Source organism: Pinus tabuliformis, chromosome 8 (assembly GCF_031772625.1).
Source record: "Pinus tabuliformis cultivar Carrire ecotype Pingquan chromosome 8, CPIR1, whole genome shotgun sequence".
Lineage (NCBI taxonomy): Eukaryota > Viridiplantae > Streptophyta > Pinopsida > Pinales > Pinaceae > Pinus > Pinus tabuliformis.
This window is the reverse complement of record NC_142294.1, coordinates 1,937,131,171-1,937,146,203: the sequence shown is the minus strand read 5'-3', so window position 1 is coordinate 1,937,146,203 and position 15,033 is coordinate 1,937,131,171.

Here is a 15,033-nt window from a genome sequence, read left to right as displayed (position 1 = left end):
ATCTGAGATTATCCGGGACTTTGTTTCGTTGACTACGTGAGGAAAAACGATTTCTAATTAATACACTGTGCATTGTTTGAACATGGCACATTGAAGAGGGAAGAATTCAAATTAAAAACAAACTCTATTGTAGCATTCGATCCACATGGCACGTTGAAGAGGGAAGAATTCAAATTAAAAACAAACTCTGTTGTAGCATTCGATCCACATGGCACATGATCTAAGAATCCAATTTAATTCATACCCACTGCGCAGTTAGTAGATCTCACCGAAGCCACGGGTGTTCAAAACGTGCACGCATTTATCACTAATTTCCTCCTCTCTCTTTAGTGCAGAAGCTGCCACTGGAGCTGATATCAATTTCATAGACCACCAAAGGAGGTAGATCTGCCACTCTCGCCTACTCAATCACGTGGCAATTGCATCAACACTGGCCATTTCTTCCTCCATCAACGCTGTTGCAAGCAAACCTCAAAGAAAAACCTCACACGCTGTTTGATTTTTATAATTCGATTTTTTTTTTAATGGTGGTGTCATTATTACAAATGATTTTGTAAATATTTTTTCTTTTTCATGTTGTTTTATAACATCATCTTTAATATATAGTTTTAATTGTAAATATTTTAAATATCTTTGCCATGAGGAAAATAGTTTTGGAAATTAAAAAATAAAAATAAAAAATAAAAATATTTGTAGCAAATCGAAAGGTTTTTTTCTGATACAGGGTCAAAAAAAAACTGATAGGGTGCTTCATCTACAAGACTGCGGATACCCACAATGCCTTAACAAGAATCCTGTAGATGGCAGGATCGAATCTTGTGGACATGCATTTTTTTTTATGAAGTATTTTTATATAATCACGAGCCTTGCAGATACAGAAGCCAACAGCATCGCGAAATGAAAAATCTTATGCCATGGCACAACCAAAGAAGATTGACAAGATTTTAGCTACAGAAATTGTGCACATTCTGCAACTAAACAATGATTCTGCAGCTAATCGACAATTCTGCAGCTGAAAAACAATTCTGCAACTATGCATTTAACTCAATGATTTATTTGTCAAACAATGCATTCTAACCATAAATTCATGATCAACATGCCATTTCATCTGCTTACATCATCTTTCACTGTAGCATCATGTTCCCATGCCACATTTTACATGACAATTTTCATTATTTCATAAAAATTTCAAAACAGTCTAACTTTCTCATACGACATCGGAATTCGATGATTCAAGCATCATTGGAAATATCTCGACGAGATATAAAAAATGTGGAAGCTATTATCAGATTTTGAAACAGTAAAAAATGAAGAAATTGCTGAAAAGAAACAACAGGTAACTTGAGGCACTACTTTTGACACAGGTATAAACTCTTTTGGTTTTCTTTCATGAACTTGTTTAACAGTACCGATTCTTAATTTTTTTATGTAAATGTCATTAACAGAGAGATTGATCACCTCTTTCTTGATGACCTTACAATCCATTGGAGAAGAAATACTAGTTTTTACAGGTTCCAGGAGGAAGAACAAATGACCATAAGAAAATAGTGTCTCTCAAATACCACATTTATTTCACAAGAAAATGATCAGAGCAGCAATAGAGATGAAACATCAATGCATGAGCACATGCTAATGCATATCACATCCAGTAGTTGCAAGCCTTTCAGATGCCAATGTTTCCATTGCATCCATACTCCTTCAGTCAATAAAACCTTCATCTCATTTCCTTTGCAGTCACATTACAGTTCTCTTAGTCAGTCAATAAAATTTTCATCTCCTTTTCCTTCACTGCTCATTTTTATTCATAGAAACTATATTTTCCTGCATTGCTTTCACTAACTCATAACCCATTTTCATAAAGACATTCATCTCGCTTACATGTTGATTTGTCCTTTTACTTTCCATTCACTTTTCATTTTCCTTTCCGTTAAATAAACCTTGATCCAGTGTAAAATTTTCCATTCATAGTGCTTCAAAATCATTGTTTCATGCTCGTGTTAGATGATGGAGGATTCCTTAAGGCCTTCCTTCTAACAATCCTTCGCCTATTAACATCGACACATTATCTAGGTCCAAGGCTAGAGTCCTCATTAGTACCTTGAGGCTTGTATGCCTTAATGACAGGCTCTCTCACTAGCAATTATGGGCATACATCAATGTCCCTTGATCGTTGGATCTTGAAAGTAGCTCGACGTTGGCTCATTTATTCGCCCTTCACAAGATGTACTTAGGTACCTTGGCACTCGTTGACATTAATGGCGAGTTTGCCTCGCATTGGTTAACGACATTCATCAATGGTCGGTAATCCAATGACCTCTCTTCATGCTCAACACCAACACATTTATTCACATGATTAGAGTTGTACCATCATTTTTATAGCGATTGAAAACTATATCATTTCAGCATTTTGCAGTAGATACAACAGATTTAGCAGCAGAAATAAAGAATCTGCTTCACAACCTCATCCACCATTTATGCAACCAAGAAGCAGAGGAACTCTACATTTCATTCCATGATCCAGAAGCAACCACACTCTTCAATTTCCATAACTCATGCACATTGAAGGTAAGTGAAGGCATGTGGTTTTCTAATTTTTAGTCATGCAATTCCTTAAAATACTAAAATTGTAACTTTGGGAAATTCCTCACTTCCTCTTTCACATTGTCATATCTTTAGTTGGGGGGAAGGGACATCATTTCATATTCATATATCATACACCATCACACATTTTCATTTCATTCTAACATACTTGTCCCAATCAATTATGATTGCATTATGGTTCAAAAAGTTATATGATTTGCAAATAATGCCTAAATTATGAGCACACTATATGGATGATTTTAAAGATGCATTCTTAAATATGTTCATTGAATCTTGCTGCAACAGAAAGAAATAATGTATTGAAACACAAGAACCAATACCAATTAGAATTTGGTTGAAACACAAGAACCAACCAAACATGTTGCAATTCAACGTATGACAAGGAATACTTTGCAAAAATAAATAAAATTGTCAAAATTAAAGTTTAAGGACATATGGTATAAGCCAAGCTCATTCAAAAGCAAAGACGTTGCAAGAAAATCAAAGGAATTAATGCAATATTTGCATGAGGACATGCAATTACTCTAGTTGGGGGGTATGTTGGGCCTCCAAAATGTCTTCAAAATGACATCCACTTTCACCTTTATTACCACCATTTCACTCACATCTCGCAACTCCATAACCATATAACCTTTCATTAGCCACCATTTTCATAAATATATGGGTTAGGATCTTTATTTACCAAAGTTATTTATTTTATCTGTTTAAAGTGAATTTATGATTAAAAACTACGAAATTAACATGGTTTCATGTATCTGTTAGGTTCCTATACCAATAGGTTTCATTTTTCATGATTGACTATGGAAGTGCCAAATATGTTCATCTTTTCATGCTGCAAAGGTTCCATATTTTGTAAAGAAATAAAGAAAATTAAAAAATGTAAAGAGGGTATGCCCTAAAAGAAAAATCAAAGGGCAAAAAGAGTAAATTGGTCAGAAAGAATAAAAGAAAATGAACCCCAAAGAAAGACCAGGAAAGTGGCCAGTCAAAATGCCACTACTATCTTATTTGTGCAGAGCAAGTTCACAATGTGCAAGTATTGTTGTTTATCACACTTGATGGATGGCCCAATAGTTCAATATGGACCACTCCGTATTTAAATTTGTTGTTGTAGAATAGAGAATGAATATCTGTCCAAACAGTTTAAGCTTGGCAGATGAGTAGATAGGTAGAGAAATTAAGGAGCCCAACTGCTTAATCTGGGCCCTTGGAAGAGATAAGGGTAGACTTAGATAGGAGGGTAGTCAAAGGAAAAGAGGAACTTCAGGGTTTGCTAGTCCAAAAGCACCCAATCAAAAGGAAGAAAAAATGCTAGGTATAGGCTGGATAGGCAGTTTGAGGTTGCAGAAGCAAGTGTGTGCTCACTTTTTGTCTTGTCAAGAAAGATTTATCTCATCAGTGACACAAATACCAAGGCAGTTATTTGGTTGGAGGACAGTGGAAGCATGACTAATTTTCCCTTTCATTCCCCCAGAAATCATTTATTAACATCCCCTCAAGGACCTTGGGATCTGCCCAATAGTCCTGTTTCACTTCATTTTATGAGAAATGCTAAGTCAAACTTTGAGTTTACTTAACGAAAAGAAGCCACATTTCTTGTGTAAAAATGATCATTCCATACTCCTTTTATTTCTCTATCTCTAAGTTTCACTCTATAAACTTAGCATTCACTCATGTTGTTTCATTCCACAAAGTCATACTAACCTCTAACTCTATTATTTAGCTCCCTCAAACATTTTCCTACCCCTATTCTACAAAAAACTATATAAAAACCCAAAAAATGTAAATATCCCCACCCCTTGGCACTATAGCCATACAATACAAAGTTAGGGGAATACTAGGTCCATTTGGGGCCTTGGTATTAACCCTTCCGCGTATAAACCTTCGGAGTTTATTTAGCGCCAGGTTAAATAAATAACCATGTTAACCCCCCTCCTAAAACCATACTACAAGCCCACGCGCATATATATAATGGGTTTAGTTTAAACATTTGGTTAAACCAATAACCATATCTGCCCTATATAAACCATATAACATGCCACAACTAAATTTTATTACCCCCAGCACGTTAACAAATAATAAAATATTTCGCGGGTCCCGCGCCCAAACTACTCGCCGTCCATCGTCGCCCATCCGCCTTCTGATCCAGAGCCTTTAATCCAATGGTGGGCGGCAATATCACATGCCCTGATCTGCCAAAGATTAGCATCCGGGGGATGGGCAGTATTGTTGCCATACCCTCGCCACGCATCAATCTCCCGGCGTGATCGGAGCCCCCCCTGCAATACCACCCCGGGCCAAAAGCGGTGCGGGGAAAACCGAAAACCACCCACCACCTGCCCGATGACGTCAGGTCCCCGTCACCATATGACATTGCATACACGTCAGCCCTCCGCTGCTCTGTACTATTACCACATCACCCGCTGACCTCAGCGCCCCGCCACCATGTCACATACCACGTCACCATACGCGTCAGCTGCCACGTCACTCTCCGTACCCACTATGCGCCAAAAATACATCATGCTGACATCATCCCCGAAAAGCGCCAAAAGCGCTAAAATGTCCAAAATTCAATAAAAAGTCGTGAAAATGACTATTTTGGCTTATTTTCTATTTTTATGCTAGCGAAGAACGTGCATGCGGTTTATGAACAATATGCCACCAAATGCGCATAATCCGTCAACCTGCGAATTTGGCTCCATAGCCCGACCCTACTGCTCGAGTTCTACCCGCTAATTGCCTTCGGCACCATTAAAACAGGTATTTACCCATCTGTTCACCTGCAAACCCTGTTTTTCCGCAGTTTCTCCATCAAAGTTGTTTTAATATCTGCAAATTCAAACTAAAAGGCACACAAGCACTTGAAATTCCACCTGTAAACTCACTCGTTGACCCCCTAATCAAGAGCAACCTGGCAACTTGCCCTCCTCTGCAAATTCACTATTAAAACGCATTTTAAGTTCGTTTTCATCGGAAGAGTCTGCGAACTGCCCATGCATCCACTCCCTTTGTCAAAATCCTCTGCAAAACCCTCTGCAGTTTACCCACAGAGCCTATCAATCCAGTGAATTCATTTAAAAGCTTGTCTAAATTCTGTAGAATTTGCTCTTTTACCATAAAAATTTACACAGTGGGGCCACATCTATATCAAGGTCTAGTCTGCTAGCTCCCTTACAAAGCTTCAAAGACAAGTTTTACTGTTCAGTTATTACACCAATCCAAGTTCCAGATTACAGACTCAGATTCCAAAATGGCCACTCCAGCAACCTTGAACATCACTCTTCTCAATGCACCTCATAAAGAACTTGAAGCATTACCTCTGGCTGATAGGGACCACTTATTTCAGGATTTGGTTGGTGATAGAAATCACTTTCAAAACTTCTGTCAGCTAAGGAACAGTTACCGGAACAACAGTGACATTTATGGCATTTGGGAATCAAATTTGCCCATCTACTTCCTCCCTTCTGTCAATATTTTCCCTGAAATCATTCGCCTCTGCTGTGAAAACTATGACCCAACACAAAGGGCAGTCAAGTCTCCATCTGGGAGCATCCTCTTTCAGATAACTCCTGACTCCATTAACCAAATGCTAAACTTCAAGCAAACTCAGCTTCTGGTCCCTCTCTCTATGAAATTCCTACTTGATGAAGGTCCTAAACTTTCCAGCTCTGAGATAGCCCGAATTGCCAAAGTATTCATGAGAGCAGATCGCCAGCCAACAGGGCCACCTCCTTTTCTCTATGTGTGCTTCAATGAAGTGGGCAAGTTACTAGTTGATATGATATCCTATGTACTAGGTTTCAAAACAAGTGAGCACATTGATGAAACTATACTAGTCATGCTGTCTGCATTTAGCCCAGGACAGCCCCCTGCTGTCAAGTACAATTATTCCAAATTCATCTCCAATAAGATACATGATCAACTATTGAAGCTGGATAGGGAGGGAGTATTCAAATATTCATCCTATATCTATCATTTTTTCATGTACTATCAGCCAGACTGCTTCCAATGCCCCATCAAAAGATTGGACTCTAAAGGAGAAAAGAGGTCTGTGATTTTCTGGACCTCAGTCTTCCATGAAGTCCAGAACTCCCCCTACTCTTACTCTGAGTTTATTAACCTGTTTTTCTATCAAGTCTCTTGTCTCCTGAGGAGAACTCCTCCTGCTAGGTTATCCTATGACATGCAGAAAATATTGCAGCTTTCAAAGAACTACAAAATAGGTGACTGGTACTTTTACCAGAATCTCACTGTCATTAGGATATATGGCTGTGAGCTCTATCCCTACAGGCTGCCCAGATATGTACCAATGAGACTATTTTCCTTGGAGTATTATAGGCAACTCATTAATTCAGATTTAACTCATTTTCATAGTGCCAAGAAAAAGGCTCACCTGAAATTCAAATACCAACTAGGCCCCTTTGTCATGAACAAGAAGGAAGGTTGGCAAGATGCTGATCAAATATTGGGGGAGAAACTCAAGTTGAAAAGGAGTTTTTGGTGGGTCCCTTATGACCCAGATGGCTTCATTAATGCCAAAAAAATAAAATATAGGCTGTCAGCGTATGAGCATTGTAAAATCCCACAGATTGAACAATTTGCCAACCAAGATGAGTGGGTGGCAGGGACACTAGTTGAGGAATTCACCCAAGAAGAAATTATGGAGAAAAATGTAAAATATTTGGAAAAGACTCTTGACTTGGATTCTTTTGAGCAGGTAATATTCAAACTACCACAACAAGTCGGAGAAGGCACATCAACCGCTGCAGCTTCACAAGCTGCCCAAGAAAGATCTACACCAACAACAGGTACAACAAAGGGAAAGGAGGTAATGGATGCAGAACAGGAAACAGTGACAGAACAGCCTACCACCTCAAAGGAGCAGAGTCAAGGGCAGGCCCCTCCACAGCAAACTGAGGCACTACAAGTGCCAGCTTTACAGACTCCTCTTAATGAGGAAAGAGGTAAAAAGAGGGATAGGGAAGAGACCACACCTCCAAGTGGGTCAATACAGCAACCAGAAGCCAAAAGACAGAGAGTTGATCCTCAAGTTGAGGAGGAAATAAGTGAAGAAGTCATAGAAAGCCCTAGGAGGGGAAGAGAAACTAGCCAGCAAACACCTACTAGTTCATTCCAGCAAGAGCAAGAGAGGCAACATGGTATGGAGGTGTCTTCTTCAAGGCAGCAAAGCAGGCAGCCGCCTGGCATTAAAGGAACTTTCATGGAAATCAAGGCTCAAAATGAATTGTTAAGAGCACAGTTGTATGATCAATTTCTCAACACAACACCCTCCAAAAAGCAGAGATTAATGGCAGCTTATGACTTTAAGGAGGAAAATATGATTCTGAGTCATTTCAAGCCTAAGATACCACAGCCCCAGACAGCTGCAGATTATATAAAGACAATCTTAGAGGTCCTCTCCAAGGACATACACCCGATGGACCAAATAGAGCTGCACAAGCAAACAGGTGAGATGGTCTATGCCACCCTAGCAGACAAGGCCATGCTGGCCCATCAACTGAAGGAATCATTGAAAAACACAAACACTCAATTGGATTTGGAAAGAATGTCTTCCTCTACCAAAGATAATAGAATAAAGACATTGGAGGAAATCATTGTGGAATTAGGACATGATCCTAAGAAGGATTCTAAAGCCATCCAGGCCCTCATAAAGAAAAAAGAGGAAGATATTGCTGCACTGAGAAAGCAATTGAGGCTGCCTGCAACTATGCACCCTCAAACTGTAGAACTTGTACAAGAAAAGGAGGGAGAAGATACCATGGATATGCTAATGAAGATGAACCAAAGAATAATTCAGATGGAGGAAGAATTGGAGAGAGCATTGCAAGGCAAGCAGGGAGAGTTGACCTCCCAGCCACCTCAAACAGCTCCAACTGTTGCCACTGTTCCTCCCACACAAGCTACAGCAATCCCTCCTGTTATCCCAGCATCCACAACAGCTACATCAACTACAGATGCTACAGTAGCAACAATAACATCACCAGAATCTAGCATGAGCATGGAAGAGATGATGAAAGCAGTCAAAGAGCTAGAAGTTCAAGTGACAGAGGTGAAAGAGGCCAAAGAAAATTTGGCCAAGCTGGAGGCAAGCTATGACAAGTCCAAGATGACAGTGGCTGAGAAACAAAGAGAAATAAAATCCTTGGACAACAAAATAAAGGCCTTAGAGAAGGAGCTTACTTTAGACAAAACTCTAGCTGAAATCAAGAAGATTTTGTGGGCCAAAATTGGCCAGTCAATCACTGACCAATGGCGATCAATTCAGGCCATACATGAACAAATAGAATTGATAGGCCTAGCTCAATTTGAAACTCAAAGGGCTAGAGTAGCATTGAGAAATATGCCTAAGCAGGCCAATAAAATGATTCACTTCCTGAACACTCATACTAAACAGGAGTTGGCAGCATTAGATATCAGTAGCAGGACAGATACTATTCTGACAGCGAAAAAGGTGCTGACCCTAAGAAATTTTGTGCAAACTCTAGAAAGAAAGTGTCAGGAAATGCAGGCAGAAATAGATGATTTCAAGCTAAAGCTTGCAGCATTGTAGAGTAGAGGGTTGCCCAGCCTATTAACCAGCGCTGGAAGACTACTGACCCGTGAGCAGTATACTACCAGGATGAATAACTATGTTTCAAATCAGATTACAGCATCCTCAAGTACCTCAGAGGAAACAGGGCCTCCCTCTGGACAGACTCTTTATGACAAATTAGAGAATCTATTCTATATTGAACATGAAATAAATCATCTGTTTGAGGTTCAGCCCAATTTTTATAGATACACTGAAGCTGATGAAACACTCATAAAGATACAAAGACATCAGCTGCCTACAGAGGATTGGTGGCAGGCAATGCTGGAGATTTTACCAAGGTAATTTCGGTCCTTTTCCCTCTTTTGATCAGCTTCATATTTTTAACCAGCTACAGGTCAACAAATTTGGATACACGGGCCACCTGTTAAAGAGTAAAAACAGCAGAAAGAAAGGGTCAAAATATGACTGTAGCTCATTAATAAAAGACCAAGTATGGATGCCAAGGCCAAGACAACAAAATTAGTGACGCAACAAAGCACCAAGACAGCAAACACAGGAACCGCATATTAAAGACGCAGCTCCAGCCATCTCATTCAATCTAGAAAGTTAAATATGTCTGACAGATTGGACAGCTAGCACACCAACAATTACTGCAGCATTTATTCTCTTATTTACTTCTTCTGAAGAGTTGGTAAAGAAAGTTATTGCATGAAGACTTATCTACAAGATATTTTGTATATCATTTTTGTATAAATACCTCCCCATAGAATGTATTTGGGGTTGGTGATTTTCTCTCTAGACTGCGTTGTAATTTTTGAGACTCTCTAATACAAATGGTTGTTGAAGTTCATGGTTTCTGCACCATCTGAAATTGCAAATGATGTTCTGGGACCTGCTACATAATTCCTGTGTCATTCAATGGAACAATAAGTTATTCTAAATTGTGTTTTATGTTTTCTATGTTTGCAAATTTCATATATGTTCCATGATCTTGGTAACAGAGAAGAAGAATAGCCCAGGATTTGTTTAAATGCACCCCGTGTTCAATCTCTACTATTAATTATGTTTTCTTCAGGATTAGTCATAAATATGAATTCTTAATTTCTCATGTTTGCACTAATTCCTTTATTTTGAATACTATTTAGGAATTCTTAATTGCTCCTGGATAATATTCATGCACTTCCCTCTGCGAGCATAATGAAAGATTCTTGATTTCCTTTCATTCCCTGACTTCATTCCATCGATTTCCAGATTTGAAAATTGTTCCTAAACTGCCTATCTTGCTCTGTAGCATTTCCATTTACCCAAGAAACACTTTCAGCAGTACACCATCATTGACTCCATTGCCCAATAGTATACACTCTTTTGGACTTTGCATCCCAGCTCTGCCTGAAATCACCATCCAACAAAATTAAAACAAAACCCTGTGCATCATAACTAGCCTAAAATTCTCCAAAAACAAAGGTAGGCTAGGACCTGCAGCTAAAACATTGGTTAGTGGTTACCTCGGCCGTATTCCCTTCAGGAGGCAGGGAACAACCTGAGTGATAACAGTATCTATATATGTGGCTTGAGTTTCATGACATGTGTAGGTCATTTGGAAGCTTCCAAGGCACCCTTATGTGGCCTCCAATGCTCAAAGTCGAATTCCCTTCAAAGGAGATTTGGATAAAGGTCAAAGAAGGATATGTGTCCTATTTGAATTGTAACTCTATGAGGTGTCTCATCGTTTCTTATTTGGATTAGAACTCTATGAGACACTTAGGGGATATGTGTCTCATTATGAGCTATTTGGTTGTAACTATATGAGATTTTAGTGGATCTTCATTAAATAGGGTCGTTACTTATGTACTTGTATAAATAGGGGAGCCTCTCCTCTAAAAACTGGGGGTGTAAAGTTGGAGAAATGCTCATGTTTTTAATATGGAATTTGGAGCTTATACTTGGAGATTTGAATATTTAGTTTTGCTTGCATATGGAGCTTCTTAACTTGCCATCCTCATAACCATTGGAATGTCCATCTAATGATTGTGAGACTGTATTTCTTTCATAGATTAATATTTACTGCTTTCATAGCTTAGATTTATGAATGCTTTCTAGGTTTGATTTTGGTTTAATGAATATCTAATAGACCTGACTACTTGCTCATATGAAAGGTTCACCTTTTCCACGATTGAGTAACATTGGGATGTTAGAGAAAGGCATTAAAATTTAGTTGCTTTTACTTTTCTTTGATAGATTTGATTTTGGTTTAATGAATATCTAATAGACCTAACTACTTGCTCATATGAAATGTTTCACCTTTTCCACGATTGAGTAACATTGGGATATTAGGGAATGGCATTAGACCTTAGTCATTATATTTGTTTTCTACCCCATTTACTCTTTCCTAGATTAGATTTATCTTTCAAAATTGAAATTAATCTCTAGCACATATAGTGCAAGTATGCCTCACAAGTCCACGGACCCCCGGGTTGATAATTTATGTTAGTAATCTAATGGAAATTATTTTGACTAAACATCACTTCACCCTCAAGCTAGAATCATTGCTACTATTGTGGTAAGAGAACTGTCAATTACAATTACTCCTGAAGTAATTAGTAGGATCACTACACTTCCTCAAGGGATGCCATGGAGAAAGGAGGATAATTTCGCAAGAAATTTTTCAAAGAAAAACTTCTTCTTAAGGGATGAAGAGCCTGTTGAGGACAAAAATGGGATAAGAAGGGAAAACCTTCCCTACCCTTGGAATGCGGTGAGCTATCATATTCTCAAATATATCTCTTGTGAAGGGAGGCTCAGTATAATATATGGCTATCAATTTAGACTCCTCCATGAGTTGAGATTTGGATAGGAGATACCCATTGACAAAAGACTCAGTGCACCCTACTTCTTGCAACAATCAATAATAGACATGAGCCTAAAGGTCCAAGAGGGAAAACATCAGCAATTGGCACACCACATAATTATTAATCTAATACTAGAGGATGCCTTGAGCTAGTTAAGAATCCCCATTCAATGGTCGGAATTTAGAGAAATGGACAAAGAGGTTGTGATTGAAATAGAATCGCTTGAATACGATAGGGACAATACCTCTAGTGGTGAAGAGGAGGCAGAAGAAGATGAAGAAGAACCTAAAGATGAGGCAAAAGAAGATGAAGAAGAACCTAAAGAGGAGGCAGAAAAAGATGAAGAAGAACCTAAAGAGGAAGAAGAAGAACTAGAGGAGGAAGAGGAGGCAGAATAAGAGAAAATAGAGGAAGAAGAAGAAAAATACGAAGGAGAAGAGAAGAAAAGTGAAGAGAAAGAACATAAGGAAGAAACAAGCCCTGAGGAACACACTAAGGAAAGGGAGGAATCTCCAAGTTTGTGTCCTAAATCCATTGAAAGGGAGGTAGCTACTGCCTTGAGTTCCCTAAGCACACTTGTCAAGTCAAAAGGGAAAAGACAGAGGTAGAATTCCCTCTATTTAAAAGCAAGGAGGAGCACTAGGATCAAACAAGGGAAACAACAAACACCCACTAGGACTCTAATCATAATTGAGGACTAACCAAAAGAGCAAGAAAAGCTAGTTTCCCTAAAAATAAAAGGTGAATAGGGCACATCAAAAAAGCTTCCCCAAAGTCTCACGTCAGCTACGTTACGAGGCATATCACTAAGTCAAAATCAACAAAGCAAGACAAGGCACCTTTGACCCCATTTCAAAAAATAAATATCCTTCTACAAGATCCTTAGACAGTCCTACAAGAAACTCTATCAGCACTACAGGAAACATAGAAAAGAAACAAGAAGTACAGAAAGGACAAAGGGAAGGCAAGGAAGTAGCAACACAAGTGCAGGAGGGGGAAGTTTCTCCAAAGACATATAAGGGAGAGTCCCAAGAGCTGTAGAAACCTAGCCCACGGCCCAATCTGAGCTCTTATTACAGATTTGTTGAGGGAGGCAGAGTAATACCACAGAAATTTTCCATCCCTCTCTTCATTAAGCTTGAGAAGGAGAGAGGAAGGACACATCATTGGATGAAATTTTCCAAATCAAATAAGGTAGAGGATATGGGCCATATGGAAAAAAACTACTAGTGATGGGCAGAGAGTTGAGTAGGATAAGAGACAGGGAATGAATTATGAGATCTCAACTAGAGGTTAAAAACACAAGGCTAAGGAGGTAGTTATAGGAAAAAGAGATCAAATTGGCCCCCATGGCAAGCCTCTCCATGGAGGCACTCCAATGTAGGATGCCATCAAAATCATATGCCTTGTACTTGAAAGATCAATGGCTGTAATTTTAGATAAAGACACTAGCTCAACACGGGACTATGCCTTTCCAAGACTATAGGTAGTTCATTGAATTATCTGACAAAAGCACCCTAGAGGATAAGGCCAAGATATCTGAATTCTATTTGTACAAATTGGCCTTAACATACTTGAATGTGTGGGACCCCAATCCAAAGTTGGGGGACTTACAATTAATGGCCCTTGCATCATGGATGAGTCATGAGGGGGCCAAGACTAAGGAGGAGAAGAGGGTGTTAGAAGGAGAAGAAAGGGAGCCCTTTTACATCAAAGCAAAACAGATAAATTAAATGGTTGTCATTAGCACCCACAACATCATCGCCAATGATCCCTAGCTTGCACCAAGATACCTAGCTACAGAAGAGAAAGCAATCACACATTTTGAGAACACCTTGAGATTGATAGGGAATGAAATCCAACAAGCATGCCATAGCAGATGGGCACCCTACCATACAAACTAAGGATCAGGGACTATCATTCCCCTGAAAGGATGAGAGATGCAATAGAAAGAACCCCACTGTATAAGAATGCACTGCAGTGACTCAAAATCAATTGGATTGGTTTGAAACTCAGTCCACCCTTGCTATTGGGTGTTCTAGAAAGTAGAAAGGAGGGAGAGGAAAGAAAGCAGTGGGAGGAAATAAAAAAACATGCAAGGTTTTATCCACAAGAGGAAATTCCATCAACAAAGGCTTGGGACGTCAGATAGGCCACAAGAGCTATGAAAGGTATGGACATAGACTAAGTTGCTCAGATGATGAGCAACACTTTCAGTAAGGGGTGATGATGAGGCTCATCAATAGGTAAATTATATGGGCATTAATGTCACTCTCCAGCTTATTAAAATCGACTTTTCTCACATTTCTTTATATATTTTATTATATTTTTCTTAGTGAGAATGGTAAAGGTGATATGTTATGTCATGTGGGCTAATGTGCATTAATTGCAGGATTCGGAGCCGTTTTGGGCTAATTTAAGTGCAAGAACTTGAAGTAGACAAGAAAGAGTGATTTTAGGAGATTGGGTCTCCCTCCTTAACTCCCAAATCACTCAAAGATTCCTCCACCGGATCTCATCGGCTCAGAGTTACAAGCAGCCAAACCCACCAAGTTCTTTGGTAGCCAAGCCAGTGATAGTTAAAGATAAATAAATCTCGATTTTGGGAGCCAAGCCTCCCTAATTTTAAGGAATTTGTTGATAGCTTCAATTGTATAAATAAGAAGGCCTAGGGCCTCATTAGGATTGGACTTTTTATTGTAGCCAAGAGGCAAATTCAAACTTAAGATATTGTGATTGTTATTCTCATGTTATTTTTGATATTTTGGTGATAATGAAAAGGGTTTCTTTGATCCAACACTGATATTACTCAGAGGGCTGAAGCTCTTGGGTTAGGGCCCAACCCTAGCAGTAGAGGTTCCTCTTTTTGTACATGTATCCTTAGATTAAAATCATAGATTAGTTGTTGAAGTTATCTTTGTTTTGTTTCATTTACAAGTCTTTGCATGATTGGTTAGTTTTTCTTCCATTAGTTGGAGAAGTAGATTAGTGTTATAGTAGTGAAAGAAAATACTTTAGGCAATCTTGTGA